The sequence below is a fragment of the Platichthys flesus genome, chromosome 18, assembly GCF_949316205.1.
Source record: "Platichthys flesus chromosome 18, fPlaFle2.1, whole genome shotgun sequence".
Classification (NCBI taxonomy): Eukaryota; Metazoa; Chordata; class Actinopteri; order Pleuronectiformes; family Pleuronectidae; genus Platichthys; species Platichthys flesus.
In genome coordinates this window covers 11,583,825-11,600,055 of record NC_084962.1, presented here as the reverse complement: position 1 = coordinate 11,600,055, position 16,231 = coordinate 11,583,825, and the positions used below count along the sequence as shown (strand labels likewise).

Below are 16,231 nucleotides of genomic sequence, written 5' to 3'. Positions count from 1 at the left end.
AATACACACAAATATGGCACTTCTCTCCAAGAGTCTGCCGAGCGGCGCTGCAGCGTCTCGCTGAATTCCTTCCCGGCCTTTTATCCCTCAAGGCAAATGATGGAGCATATGTCTAACTCGGCGAGATGGTGATCAAAAGTGTGTTTGAGAGCGGTGGAGGGGGAAAAATGGAAAGAGCCAGAGAGAAGAGAAAGAGAGAGAGAGAGAGAGAGAAAGAGAGAGAGAGTGTGTGCGATTTTGTCCCATTTCGAGATTCCTTAGAGAGAGTATAATACAATACAGAGTGTGTGTGCCAAATAAATGTGTACGTGTGTAAGAATGCAAGATGCACTGTGTGTGTGTTTGTGTGTGTGTGGGGGGGGGGGGGGGGCAAATTAGTTTACCATCAGCTGTGCTCTTGGTCCCAGCCTCTGTCCACTATTTCTTCCAGCTCCCTCCACCTAATGGCAGCTCGGGGCGGTTTTTACTGCGCCACCCTGGGGAAGCTACTGTGGCCAGATCCAGAACACTTGGCTTTATGTGGATTGAATGTTTTATGGTTATAGACATAATATTAAGTATAGGAACAGTCTCGCAAGAATCCACCCCCGCCCCACTATCCTCAGGCCTAATAATTACACCAGCCGAGGAGAGGCAGTGGGAAAAGGGCATATGGCCGTGTGAGAGACATTATCGCGAGGTTATGTAACCGAGCGCACACTATTCACTGTTTCCTCTGTGAGAAAGATGGATGGGCTGATCACTGACCCCTATACTGACGGTGGAGGTTTTCAGACAGTGACAAATCATATCAAACCAAACTGAAGCAAAAATGACTGAGGCAGAAGTTTGGCAACCTATAGTTAAAGCGTTTGGCCAAAAAACACTTTAATATTTTACTGTTTTTAATGTACTTCGAGAGCACACGTCTGAAAAATGACAACTTTGCAGAAAAACTGCAAAACCTTTTGCTCTCTCTCAAGGTAAATATCCTAGAATTTTTCTTATAAGTACTTATTCAGCCAACAGTTGTATCCTAATCTGTCAAAATACTTTGCACGGAACTGGAGAAACAGTTGATCCAGATTTAACAGATTAACTAAATCTGGTTTAGAAAAGGCAAGGGAGAGAGAGAGAGAGAGAGAGAGAGAGAGAGAGAGAGAGAGAGAGAGAGAGAGAAGAGAGAGAGAAGAGAGAGGGAGCTGGCCACATGTGTCCTGTCATGTTAAAACAGTTAGCCTTTGATAGCTATTGCTGCGGCGGTCAAGGGGCAAATCGTTTGTGATTTTCACTGCTGAGAATCTGATGCACGGAGCTTGTGTGCACATGTGCTAGAGAGAGAGATGGAGAGAGAGAGGGAGAGAGAAAGTTGTTAGTCTGGTGTTATTCATTAATTACAAAGACAACTACATGGAAATAATAGTTAAATGTATATTCCATCGGTTACAAAGATAAAATACTATCCACATTACAAACATCTTCATCTGCCATGCATTTTCAAAGTCCTGATAATTATGATAATATGGTGCTGATCAGCCAGAAGATTATGAATTACAATGTTATGCTTGTAATAATAGGACTGTTCAGTCTTTTCTTGCAAAATTACGCCTTTTTTTCTTGTAATATTACAACTTCCGAAATTATTCTTGTAACATTAAGACTTTCACAACTTCATTATTTTCAAAATACGAATGTAAAATAAAATCTTCCTCCCCTTATTTTTTTTAATGAGTGGCACCGATAATCTTCCATACAGATATTCTTCCAAATTAGAAAGAGTGAGTGGAAGTCAGCGTCTTGAAGCTTCTCCCTCTTTCTGGAGAAATCAAGGAATTTGACGCGCATGTTTGTAAGTTGCATGTAAAGTTTAGAGTTCAAAGGAGACTATTGATATTAATCTGAGAACTGGCTGAACTAATAGACCTGAAAACGAAAGTGAAGCGCCTGAGAGTGCGCACCAGAAAGGAAAGTGACAGACAGAGTCAATATGGCTGCTAACGTATCAAAGTCTGAGGAGGCTTGCACTTGCCCGGTGTGCAGGGACATATTCCAAGACCCCGTGATCCTGCCGTGTGGACACAGCTTCTGTGAGCCCTGTCTTCAGGAGTGGTGGAGACAGAGCGTGGTCCAGAGGTGTCCGGTCTGCATGGAGATCTTGACGATGGCTCGGCCCGCGCGTAATTTTGAGCTGAGGGACCTGTCAGACATCGTGAGGCAGGAGGCGAGTCAGAGAGCGACGTCAGCAGCTCCGGATGTGTAAAGGTGCACAACGAGAAGCTCAAGCTCTTCTGTCGGGACGATCAGCAGCTCATCTGTCTGGTTTGTAGATATGCACAAAAACACGAGACGCACAACTTTGCCCCCATCAATGAAGCAGCAGAGGAGCACAGGGTGAGCAGCTGTGTACTGCTTGATTTGTTATCTTAAAAGTGTGAAGTTGTTAAGAAATGTTTATCAATGATTCTCCCTATATGGCGGGGCAATAATACAATTTTGTCCCAATATAATTTTTTTATAATGTTGTGCATCGTGCCAGCAACAAGTGTACAAACACTACAAAACTAGTGTAGTGCTCATTCTATACGTCCCTGTGTGGAATGGGCTGTTGGCTTGGCTTGTGGTAATGCTGCTTTCGGACATGCACTGAACTCCGGATAATGTCCTGACATTATCCAGAGTGTGAGAGAGCAAATGTCCAGGTTAGAGGCTGCAAAAGATGTCTGAATTCAAATTCGAAACAACTTTCATTCGTTCACGAGGGCCAAAGTCAAATCACAAGTAAAAACAAGAATGAAACAACCATGACATCAGTGCAATGTTCACGTACAGTTAAAAATCAGCGCAGTATGCCCAAATTTGCATTGCTTCAAACTGAGCCACAGATTACCATGTACCAAGGAGGCGGCGCTCAAAAGTGACAGACTGCACAACAGGATTGTTCGTGTGAATGAAGAGATCGCTTTGCTCACAGACAGGATTGAAACTATTCATCAGGAGCTTAAACCTGAGAACCTGGCATTCATGCTGGTAATTAGTGGTCACATGTGTTTCTTGTGATTGTAATATTGAATATCTAACAAATTTATGGGTATTGATGTGTTGTCTTTTTTTTTTCTTTTTGACAGAATGTCAAGTCCACCTTGGAGCGGTAAGTGGCTTCTTTGTCTATCTTAGCCTTTTTTCACTCCATAGTAGACAGTAGGGATTTGGCGATTAACCGATTTTACGATAACACCGGTTTCATAACACCTAGGTTTCATAACTGAAATAATTGTAAAAGCTACAATATCTTACTATGGTGTCCTGCCTCTCGCGTGTCCAGTGATTTGTGTGTGTGCGTGCGGTGCGCTTGTGTGCGCGAGCCACTGAAAAATAACTTGTCAAAAGGGAACTGAAGTAACAGCCTTATTTCCACCAGCGCTTTACAAAAAAGTCGGTCAGAGGAGTTCAAAGCGAGGGGAGAAATCCTTGTTTATTCATTACCTATATTATTAGCTATATATTGCTTGTTGTGTCTCTTTTTCCTTTTATAGTATCGATAATCCTGAAATCTGTGAAACTGATATTTCCTCTGACCATAATCGTGGCACCAAAAACTATCATTCTGACATCTATATTAGAAAGCTGCAACAAGCAATATATTGTATATTTATACATTTTGTGTTATCCACTTTGTCCCCACGCCTTTTGTCCTAACTGACCTTGGGAGGCAAATATCAGCTCACCACAGTGACATCTTTTGTCGTTGTTTCATGAGTACATTGCTCCAAACTAAAATACTATCTTTACATATTATTTCAGAATATTTCACTGGTTATTCTCCGGGTGCCTAATATTCTTTCAGATCAGAGTGCGACGTGCAAGAGCCAGAGACTCCACCAGGAGGCCTGATCGATGAGGCTGAACATGTCGGGAACCTGCTGTTCAGAGTGTGGGACCAGATGAAGAATATAATCAAATACAGTAAGCAATGCCTTGTTGTTTCTGGCATACCATATTTTGAGGTTTTAAATTATTGAGAAAGAAATGCCTTAAAATCCGTCCCATAAACGTCTGTATTCATGTTTCCATCCAGCCCCTGTAACTCTGGACCCAAACACCAGTGGCACACAACTGATTCTATCAGAGAATCTGACTCATGTGTCAGAAAGTAAGGCGGCTAAGCAGCTTCCCGACAACCCAGAGAGAAAAGGCCCTCGCATTGTTCTCGGCTTTGAAGGATTTACAGTTGGGAGACCCAGCTGGAGTGTGGAGGTGAATGGTTGTTGGGCTGTTGGTGTGGCTGTTAAAACCAAGCATGCAACCCTTGAACCAATCTTGGGCATTTATACAGATGGTCCTGAAGGACCATTGTTTGACCTTATTACTGACAAAAGAATAGATTCCATTTCAACAGATGTATTACCCAAAAATATCAAAGTGAGGCTAGATTTAGTCCATAGAACAGTTTCATTTTTCGACCTTGACAGGGAAAAATGTATACACGTCATGTCGCTCTCTTCCAGAGAGAAGCTTTTTCTATATTTTCAAGGGACTGTGAAAATCCTTCCAGCTGAGGTGAGGACAACCCTGATGATTGATGCCTCTCCTACAAAATCGACAAACAGGAAGTCAATACAGACCCTTATTTTGCTCATTAAGAAAGTGATATAAGTATGTATTGATAAAACTTATTTACTGCGTTATAACGCAATTGTCCAGTCAGCCAAGTGGCAGCAGTGCAGTGCATAATAGTCTGCAATAAGAAGCTTCAGTTTATGTTCACAGCAAACATCAGAACAAATCTGATCTCAGTGAGCTTGACTGGGGGGTGATTGTTGGTGCCAGACAGGCTGCTTGTTTGAGTATTTCCAAAACCCATCTCCTTGGACTTTCACACACGTGTTGGGTTTACTTAGAAAACTGCGAAAAACTAAAAACCTCCAGAGATGGTGTTCGACCCAGCGGTTCTGATGGTCGGACTGGTTGGAGCTAACAGAGGAGGCTATGCTACCTCAGAGAACCACTCTATATGTGTGTGGTGTGGAGGAAAGCATCTCAACTTTGAGATGGACTGGCTACAGCAGAAGAAGACCATGCTAGGGTCACAACCTGAATAACATAGCTCGGTCTGATAAATCTGGATTTCTGCTGAGGCAAAGCATGAACCTGAGGGACCCAAAGTGAGTCAGTGTAGGATGGACACCAACAAGCTGACAATCATACAGTATCCATGCTTTAATGCATACTTTGATTTATCGGCTACTTTACTCTAAAAGGGGACAGTATTTTACCGAATGAACATTTTGCTGCATCGAAGAGGACATGAAGATAGCAATTGTATAGATGCCGAGAGGTCACAACCTATAAAAATACAGAAAGGCATTCGATTAGTGACATTATTAAAGTCTGATATTGGTCAGTGGTGATGGAATTTCACAAAGCTTTGAACTACAGACAGGTTCATCACTTTTTTTGGTCCCCTGGAAACATTTTCGGTGTCGTTTTAGCTATTTAGCCCATTTGGCCACTGTGCATTTGAGACCCTGACTTCCTTCTGAGATTGTTAACTGACGCTATATATCAGGTGAGAAGTAAAGTCATTTTCTCATAGACTTTTTTTTTAGAAACACGTTTTGTGCAACCAGTCGAGTCGCCCTCTAGTGGACAAGTTTCGGTTACTTGCATGTTGGCTTCCCTTCCTGAACCATTTAAATGTACAGTCAATGTTTCAAACATGATGCATGTCACAAAGCAGAAGTCGCTTCAAACCTGTTTTATGAACATGACAATGACTGTATGTTAGTCCTCATACAACTGTGTGATGAAAAATACGGCTAAATATATTAATCTGCTTGAGGTTTGAGTTTTTGAAGTAACATTTGGTTTACATTTTTTATTTTGGTCTGAAGACTAATCCAATGACATATATCATGTACATGTCTCATTTACTTTGGGTTTTCCTGCCTCGTTGGTTGTCTATCTGTTGGAAATAAAATATACTTAAAAATATTGAATAGGTTTAAGAAAGAGAAAATCAAACAAATAAACAATATGCAGCTCTGAGCCAGTCTGAATGTCTTCTTTGGGAATCTCCCACTATCCCCATAAGGTCCCAGTGTGTCTGCCTACGTGCACAAATAGCATGATGATGAATCATTGTGAGGCAATACATAATGTCTCTAGTGCACTGCCATCTCCGCTCTCTCTCTCTCTCTCTCTCGCAGTGTGTGTGTGTGTCTGAATCTCCACACTGATACTGAATCTCGGTGGTATTACAGCTGGAATGCCTGCTATGTTTTTTCTACTAATGAAAGAATGAAGGAAAACAAACAGAGGGGCCAAATTAAAAGAGAAAAGGGGTCGAGACAAGAAAACACTGCAGGAGAAGAGGAAATCGAGGGAGCATGCATGGGCCCTCATACGGCCTCTCGTTCAATATGTATGCCGCTGCATGTTTTACATGATGAGTGTTTCTGAGGCCAGTTTTCTCAGGGCTAATGAAAGTTGGGGATCAGGGCTTGACTGACACAACATCTGCTCAAATGTGGTCTTAAGGGGATTTTCTTTCTCCCCCAGATTACCCAAGATAAATTTCAAACTTCATAAGTCTGTCTTAGGAGAAAGCTGGAAGAGAAGAAGTGTCACTTTGAGTGATTACTCTCCCATTCGTTTAATTAGGCAAAGTGTATTTTTCCAATTTGACATTTAGAATTGCACTTTCTTTTCATTCCTTTACCCATAATTTAATTCTAGAACATATAGGGAGAATTTGGCTGAATGACATATACATTATTTTATAAGTAGGAATCTTTAATGGGTTCCATAAATGTGGAAACTTGAGTTTAACTTAGGAACAATCTGTTAGATTTCAGGTTGTAGAATAAAAGCTTTTCCCCCGTTTTATTTATTTACCCCTCTGCCTGCATATCATCAGTCTTTCCTGTTTAAACTGTTGCTTTATCGCAAAGGAATGACAGCAAACCAGTGTATCCAGCCCAATCCCCTTTGAATGATCCATCATGGGCTGTTGACCACAGAGCACCAGCGAGCCACAGAGGTGAATACGTCAGATGTTATTTTTACTTTTCTTAAGTGCCATTTTTCTACCAATCGGCTGAAATAAACACGTTATTTCTGAGGAATTTCAAAGAGCTGGGCACTATTTTTGCTGCTGGGCGGGAAATTAGTTTTGTCCGAAAACATTACAAAGATAATCAATCACGTGGAACATGAATTATTTCACTCCAATGAGCTAAAAGTCCAAATACAAAAGCAAATTGTGAGTGTATGTATCTTCTTTACATGGGGGGATCTTGTGTGTGAGTGTGTGGGAGCGTGAAACTCATAAATCATGCGTGTGCAACATGAAGGAGGAGACTGATTGAATCACGACAAGGGAGATCAAAAGCGGAGGAGAATGACAACATGGTTCTGAAGTGGAGCCAGAACAGTAGGACGATATCAAGTTAGAAATGAAAGAAAACAAGACACAAACAGAAGGAAGGGGGAGAGGTGCCAATCGCCTGAGGGTTTGATACACAAGACATAATGTACGTTTACTCTGTCCAGCACCTATGACTTGGCTCCGCTTCTGAGGAGAAGACGTGTGTGTGTGTGTGTGTGTGTGTGTGTGTGTGTGTGTGTGTGTGTGTGTATCTGTATCAGTGTTAATTTGTGTGTGTGTGTTGAGTTGTAATTTGCAAATGCAGACACGTGAATGTGAATGAATAATGAGCATAACAGATTGTAGACAAGGCCGCTATAAGTTTTTTGCCAAATCAGTGCCGTCAGTGTACACAGCATAATGTATAGATACAAGAGAGCATGCACTGAGACACACACACCAACACACACATGCACTTTAATGTGGTTGTTTTTCCATCTGCTCCTTGTTTTCTGGTCCCTTTGGTCAGTTTTTGCTCATGTTATTGAGGTCTGGATATCTTCAAGAAACAGGACTCCATGGGTATGATGCTGTCATCTCTCTCTCTCTCTCTCTCTCTCACTCTCTGTCATTCTCTCTTTCTCATTCTCTCTCTCGCTTTATTATTTTGTTTGGCATTTATGTTTCGTTTGGAGGCAATCATTGAAGAATTTGAGGAACACGTGTCCTCGGCAATCATAATCAAGTAATCCCTCCTGCTCTGTCTCTCTCTCTCTCTTTCTCTCTCTCTCTCTCTCTCTCTCTCTCTCTCTCTCTCTCTCTCTCTCTCACACACACACATATACACACACACTCACACAGAGGCCTGATTACCACTCAGTCTGGTCTTTATAAAGTTATAGATGCAGATTGGACGTGTCAGTCAGGACCTCACAGGAGGATGCTGGGATATTGGGAGAAATGTTGAAGGAAGGAAGGATGGATGGATGAAGGAAAGAAAAGACGGAAAAAAGGAAATGTGTTTCTTAGAAATGAATGAAACCCCCGCCGTTGAAAATGTGAAAAATTAAGCTGAACTTGAAAGATTGGTTTTACACGTAAGGCCCGTTTTAGTTTTTGACCAAATATCTACACATAACAAAGCAGTTACAGCTCCCTTTTACTCTACACACACACACATACACACACACACACACAAACACACACACACACACACATCCTCGATGGTCAGGTGCTGTGATAAAGTGCTGTCTGGTGTTCTCTCACTCGCCAAGCCCCCTGAGAGTAGATCAATACTCACTCAGCATCAGGTTACCTCTAATGTCTTCATGTTTTTAACCAGGCAGTGTGTGTGTCTCTCTCTCTGTGTGTGTGTGAGTGTGTGAGTGTGTGCGTACATATGCCCCCGGTGTGACCCAAGTTATAATTATCATTAAATGTCAATGAAGGCAATAGGAAGAGCTGGACACTGCAGATAAGTCCCAAAGCCCTGACTCACAGCGCCCCCTAAGGACACCTATTAGAAACTGTAGCTGCAGTGAAGTGAAGGAAGGATTTACTTCAGCCAGATATTGAAGATGTTGTTACTGAAAAGCAATGCATCACTCGCTTTTGACTTAATTATTTACAAGAGGCACTTTACCACATATCCCCTCTTCCATTATCTGCCTCTGCTGTGTTTCAATTATACAGTTATATGCTTATTTTAAAAGGGTGGTTAACAAAAGTTATCCTGACCCCACAGTTAAGGACTACAATATTCCTTAATGAAATGTCATGTCAATTTTGAACTACAACAACCCTGTCTGCTAAGAATTACATTCTGGAGGAACTGCTGCCCAGATTATGTCCAACCGTTTGGCTTTCAGTCCAGCTTCACAGAGTTTGTCCGGACGCTATCGAGGAGGATGGAGGACAGACAAAGTGCTAATGACAAAGTGCTAATGACTTTGTAGACTGAGGGATTAAGACCTTTAAATGATACTCTAAAAGTAAATACGTTTTTATCTTATACTTCAAGCCAGTACCCACTCTCTTTTTCCCAATTAAAACCAAGTTAGGGCCAAATCATGAACTTTGTCGACCTTTCTGGACAGAACAGAAGCACTCTAGGGGCCAATCACATTTCAGCTGGGGCTGGTGCCCTCCCCAGCCCTACTCCTGGATCCGCCCCTGCACCGAGTCTCCTTTACCCCAATTGTTAGATATCCACCGAAAAGGGTTGTTTCAATTAAAATGTGTAAAACAGATGTAGATGTCTGAGATAAACATCATTTAAGGAGACAGGGTTGACCACAAATAGCATCTGCAAACTGTGAATGTGGTTTACAGTGGACACTTTTGGGAATAGATTCAGCATGGCTACTTGGACCGTCTGAATTATTGGGTTTCATTTCTTGTCTGACTTTGGTGTAGCCGCATATACATTCTCAGGTCTCAGCAAATCATTTAGCGAGCGCATCATACATGTTAATGAAAGAAATGAAACCACAGCAATAAGACTCACGTTGTATGAAACAGAAATTTCCCTTCAATCGATAAGAAGAGGAAGAGGTGGAGGAGGCAGGTGTAACTGTTGCTAAAAAGCTGAATACAAGAGCGTGATAATTAGAAAAAGAGAAGAAAGTGTTTTCCCCTGCTCCACCCTGCCCTCTCTCACCTCCACCTCTCTTTATCCATTCCCTCATCTCTCCATCCCAATCAATCTCTCCCTCCCCCCCGCTAATGCACTCTTTCATGTGCTCTCCTATTTCTCCCTCTCTCCCCGCCGCCCTCTCTCCCTCACCCTGATGTCTCATGGCCCTTTTGTAGGCCCTCTACATTTTTGGGGGTAATGTGATCGTCCCCATTTCTCCCCAGGGTGGTCCGCTCCTCTCATTCAAACAACAAGCTCGAGCTGAATGGAGCTGGCAGGGAGAGGGGAGGCAGAGAGAGAGAGAGAGAGAGAGAACAAGACTGAGGGAGAGGATGGAGAGGAGGTAATGTGTATGTATAGCAGCCATTATATCTAATCCTGTCCATTCATATATCCCACCAATAGGTAAGGTGTACATATGTGATGCATTTCATCAGGCAAGTGGTGTGTGTCTGTGTCTTTGTGTGTGTGTGTGTAGTACTATACCTGTGCCATCTGTTTGGCTACATCCAGCAGCTGTCCTACTTAGCGTCGCCAGTAAGCAACATTTCTAATTCAATTTACTTTTTGTAAATTGTGTATTAAAAGGTATAAGATAACTTTTTTTAACAAAGCGCACCAAAAGAAGTTGTCACTACATTAATTCCGTAATTTAAATTTCATTATTTTACTACAAGCAAAATGAACGTCCTTGTAATGCAAGCATTTCATTGTCGGTGCTGAAGACTCGTCAAAGTCAAGTCAAAGTCATCCTTTGTTGTCAATTCTGCCACATGTGCAGGACATAGCCAGGTATGAATGGCTGTTTCTCCCTGATTCCCGGTGTAAACATAAAAGTTGCCCGAACATAGAGAGAAATTCTGTGAGCTGCTTCTGCTTTTTTTCTTCTTCTATTGTTTGACGCTGTCTCGACTTTCTGCAACTAATACGAAAGTCTGAACCATCCAAACAATTGTTGTCACACCAAACGGATCCACCATGGTTTGTATTTGATCTGGGTCAAGACCACCTAGTTTGGTCAGGATAGCTTTTCCAAGCCGTGGTCCGAGGCACCGTTCACACTTGTTACATTGGTTCAATTAAACTGTAAAGTCCAAAGGTCCGGACCAAACAAGGTAGATGTGAAAGTAAGTTTTTTTGGGCAATTTTTGTTTCCTTTGACTCTGTTTATGGTCCCCACCAACTCCTCTGTGCCTCTTCAGCTGCTCTATGCTTTCTGGACTCCAGCTCCTCCCGAGCTCTGTCTTTCTTCCGTGTGGTGCTGGGCAGCTACAGCATGTGGCAGGTTCCTCTGGTTTTCCACTGAAAACAGCTGCTCACTGCTGTTTTGAAATGAGATTGATGAAAGTGGTAAGAGAAATTGGACTAGTGGGCAGCAAAAACCAAAACAATGTGCTGAAAGAAAGCTACGGCTGAGGGAAACTGCAGTCAGGTGATAATGCTGAGGGTAAATCACTTTGAAAAACGTTTTGCACACTGCACACAGTCATTTTAACCATTGTTATAATAATAGTTATGATTGGTACAGCTTAAAAGTGATACATAGCTGTATTAGGTTTATATTTATGGACACTTTTCCAAGATCATATACTTTAAATATCCGTTTTCTTGAAACAACTCAAATTATCCTCACAAAGAAATCAATGTGTGTATATAAAGTAAGTTGGTTTCTTTGGCTCGTAAACTGCCAAATGAAAAAAAAGAAATCTTCACCTTGGCAGCTGGAGCACGCGGAGGTCAGAAAATTCACGTTCCGCATTTCTGTGAACAGTTTGAATTGGCTCTCCTTATAATGGCTCAGAATATTTAAAAGCATTTTAGAGAAGCCGGTGCTCTGGTCGTATCCAGCAACCTTTCCTACCGTGAATTCATTTTGACATCTGCAAAGGCGCACACATGTACAGAGGGACTAGAACACTGTCTTACTGAAGTCTGGAGTTTTGTGTTTTCCTATTTCTTTTCATCAGCTTCTCTGTGTCCATCTCATCTTTTTTTCTATTTGACACATTGTGTTATTGTTCCTTCTCTCTAACCTTCTTAATCTCCCTCCCCATCATCTCCTCACTCTTTAATGCCCTCGGTTAACAAACACACACACACACGCACACACACCCACCTATACATACCACTGCGGTGCCCCAGACAGCCCTCCACAATGTGGATGCCCCAAGGGAGCTTGAGTAACTCAGTCCCCTCTATCTGCCAACTGCTTCGTCACAAAGGGGCTCATGTTACACACACACACACACACACACACACACACTAGCACACACACATGCACAAACAAATGCACTCATTCACATATTAAACACACAGGCCCATACAGATACACACGCTCGATATTTAGACATGCAAAAACACACGCTCATATGATACGCACACGGTCACACACACAAACACTCAGTAGATATTAAGCCAAGCCTCTTCACTGCCGTCTCCAAATTGAGAGAGAGGATTAAGCAAAGGGGGGAAAAAGTGAAACTGAGCTAATGTCCACCAGAGCTGCAAGGCCTCACACACATCCACTGCTCGCACAACCCCAAAACACACACTCGCGCCTGCCAACAATGCTCCCTGACAAAGTTATTTGAAGGACGCAGTAATTTTGTCACCCTGGATTAAGTGACCTTTTCATCAGAAAACTGTGCGTTCAAAAGAAAATCATTTTATCGTCACTTGTCACCTCTCTCAGTGCAAATGTGTTTAACCATGTCTTAGTGTGTGTGTCCACGATGTGCTTGAGTTGGAGGAGGTTGTTGTTATTGGCTGCGGGACTCAAGTTCAGCTCCAGTTTGGCTACGAGCTGCAAACCTCAGACGCACAAACACACACACACACACACACACACAGACACACACACTCATGCGTACGTACACACAGTGGTTTGTTGAAGTGCATGGAGGGAATGCTGTGGTCACACCTGGGAATGCTCTTTCAGCTGACCTGCCTAGCGTTTTCGCTCTCTTCATCATTTCCTTTCTCCAGAGGTGGAAAGTAACAAATTACCTTGAGTTTACTTGGTGTTTACTTTAAGGCAGAGCTTGGCTTCAGGAATGAGCAAACCGAGTGAGTCCTGTCATTTCTGAGTAAGTTGATTTTTAAATAAATTGACTTGTCAAAAATCACGATTGCAAACTTTGACAGCTTTTTGATAGAATTAAAAAATACTAGTAATTTCCCCCAAGAAATACAATTTGAATAATAAAGAGTTTTCGATAAAGGAATCTTAATAATAATAGATACACTTTAGAATCTACAGTGTAGATACATCCCAGCTTGACCTGAGCCTTTATGTGTGGAAAATGCATGTTCATCCCTTCTCTGGGTTTTGCTTTGAGCTAAATGGAGACTCTAAAGTGTCAGAATGGTTGTTTGTCTCTTTGTGTCGGCCCTGTGATCCACTGGTGACCTGTCCACGCTGTACCCCACCTCTCGCCTGTGTCAGCTGGGATTAGCTCCAGTTATCCCTTCGCGACCCTCAAAGGATAATCGTTACAGATAATGAATGGAAGGACATACATAAAATATGCCTGTGACAGCTTGAGATGAAATTCCACTTGTCTTTTCAGTAAAAACTTACTCAAATAAAACCTTGTACATAATTTGATTCTCATTATAAGCTCATGAGTTTTAGTTTTTTTAAAGTTTTTGACTTCTTGCCAAGAGTTTGATTAGAATATTGACACCACCAAGTCATTAAAGTAAATATTAGATCCTGGCTACCAGCATTTCTAGCGCTCACAAATTAACACATTATATTTGGTTTGTTTAATCAGCTTAAATACAGTTAAATGCTGTTTTAGGGGTGGAGGCCTTTTGGAACACTCACAACGTTTCTGTACCAATCCTAAGAAGAAATGATACCAAGCCCAACACGAACCCGACCAGAGCCTGAGGTTTTCCAGGCACATGCAGTATACTGCAGTAAAGTGACCAAACCTGACCCGAACATTATTTAAATTCTTTGTCCGAAACCAGTCCGACCCCGACAGGATTGGGTTGAGTATACACACTCTAAGTCAAACACACATTCTTACACCACTCAGCTTCTTTCCATCACACACCAGACTGTTGCGCAGCTGCCAGAGGCAGTTTGGGGGTTAAGCATCTTGCCCAAGGGCACTTTGGATTGTGGGCAGGAGGATTCGGAGATTGAACCACTGAACCCCTGGTGAATAAATAATAAATAAATAAATGACCCTCTCTACCCCCCGAGCCACAGCTGAGTCCAGTGAGCGAGTACAGTATTATGTACAGAGATGAATACATCTAGCCTAAGTTTTAACTCACTCACTCATCACTCCTCTGTCCCTCCACCCTGCTAATACTAAAGGGAAGATCCCTTTATTGGTAATACTATATTTTCTATTAAGAATACTCAGTAATACCCCTCTTCCCTCAGTTAATGGATGACACCAGTCACACACACACAGGACTAGACACAGCAGGCTGCCATCACAATGTGTAGGATGCACATAGTCTCACAGTGTGAATTTTAATTCTGATTTGATTGGAATTAAAGTGGTTTTAAGCCAGAGTTAATGGGTTTAGACTGGCTCTAATCCTGGTTTAATGAAGGCCTTGGTGGGCTGCTTGCCTCTTTCATCGTCCTGGACTGCGGCCCATCCTAATCCAAGTGGTGAATTAATCAACCACTTTAGGATAAGTGGAGGGGGTGTGTGTAGGGAGGTGCTCTGTGTGTGTTTGTATGTTTTGAAAAGCATGTGGCAAATAACATACAATACATGATATATCAAGATTGTCCATATCATTTCTCGGACAGATCTGGTCTTATGGTAACGAGGGGGTCATTCTTGACTTTCTCAGTTGCATCCATAGTGTGTATTTGTGTGTATGTGTGTGTGTATGTGTGTGCATTCTTAGCCGTGCTCACCCCGGGTACATGCTCGCTGGCTCCCTCTTCTCTCCATCCCTATGTAACCAGAGCCAACCCTCCCCTGTCAAAAATAAAAATCATTTGTCCGCTGCACGAGTGTGTCCATTAAAAATGCATGGTGGAGGGAACTGGGGGCCGCGGGGGGAAGAAAGCCGATCCGCGTCTCTCTCCGGAAGGGCATCGGAGTACCAAGGTGGACAAATGGCATCCAGAGAAGAAGGGACGGGATGGAGAGGCACAGCGATGGTGAGGTGAACGGGTGGACATGGTGGGTAAGGCCTGCCCACCCAGGGAACTCACTCCAAACTTGCCGAGGAAACACTCAACTTTCGGGGTCTGGTGAAAGTGCCTCTTTCTCTTTCCCCGATGACGCGCGGATACAAATAAATTCAAACCCTGAAACGAAAGACGTATCACAGTTTGAATTAAAGGCACGGACAATAGAGGAAGTGTCACACTGGGCTACTTTATTTAGTTAGGAATTCCCTTTGGGTTGTTTCTCTCTCATAAAACATGTTTTTGTCCTGCTATCTCACCAATGAGTTGTCCTCTTAGTCGTGGTCACAACAGGTAATGACAGGGAAGAATTCTTGCATGATTCTTCATCATTTTATTTAATAGAGAATCATTGGGAGTGCAGAAATGTATCCTGGCTATACAGCAATATATCTATCCATCAGTTTTTCCATTAGCTGTACTGCTTATCCTCTGAGGGTTGCCGGGAGTTAGCTGGGCCGACATACAGAGACAAAGAATCAACCATTCACCATCACATTCACACCCACCGACTGAATATCCACGGAAAACCCACAGAGACACGGGGGGAACATGTAATTTCCACACATAATGGCACAGAGCAAGCAGGGATAAACTTTTTCTATTCAGTTATTTTTTTTCAAATAGTGTATTATTATCACAGAGATTATGCAAAAACGTATTTCTAACATGCCTCCTGATTTAATACTCTCTACAAACCACCGAATGAACTGACTTGACGTTACTTGGAAGAAATGTTCAGATTTTAATTCACCAAGGTGGAACTCCACGTGTCATGTGATAAGTGAATCTGCTATTTCCTGATGCCGTGCACGAGCCTTTAGTCTGAGCCAAGTCAACAAAAATATTTGTACTATGACTATGCACTGTCGACTTTGTGCTCAAAGCCGAGAACCTGGCTGATATTCTGTCATAAAGGAGCAGGCACGGGAGTCGGTGGGCAGCTATAAATATCGGGGAATATGGGAAACATAAGGTTTGAGTTGAACTAAATTCAACTGGACTTAATTCCCTCTGCTCTCCGTCGAACATGCACGTTTTTCAGGCCTTAGTGTTGTGTGGTCTGCGATATTTCCCC

The 16,231-nt window shown here is 42.4% G+C and overlaps 1 pseudogene; it reads left to right on the top strand.

Moving 5' to 3' along the window:
• Positions 1–125: 125 nt before the first annotated feature.
• LOC133973924 (zinc-binding protein A33-like) lies at positions 126–5,987 on the top strand (annotated as a pseudogene).
• The last annotated feature ends 10,244 nt before the right edge of the window (positions 5,988–16,231 follow it).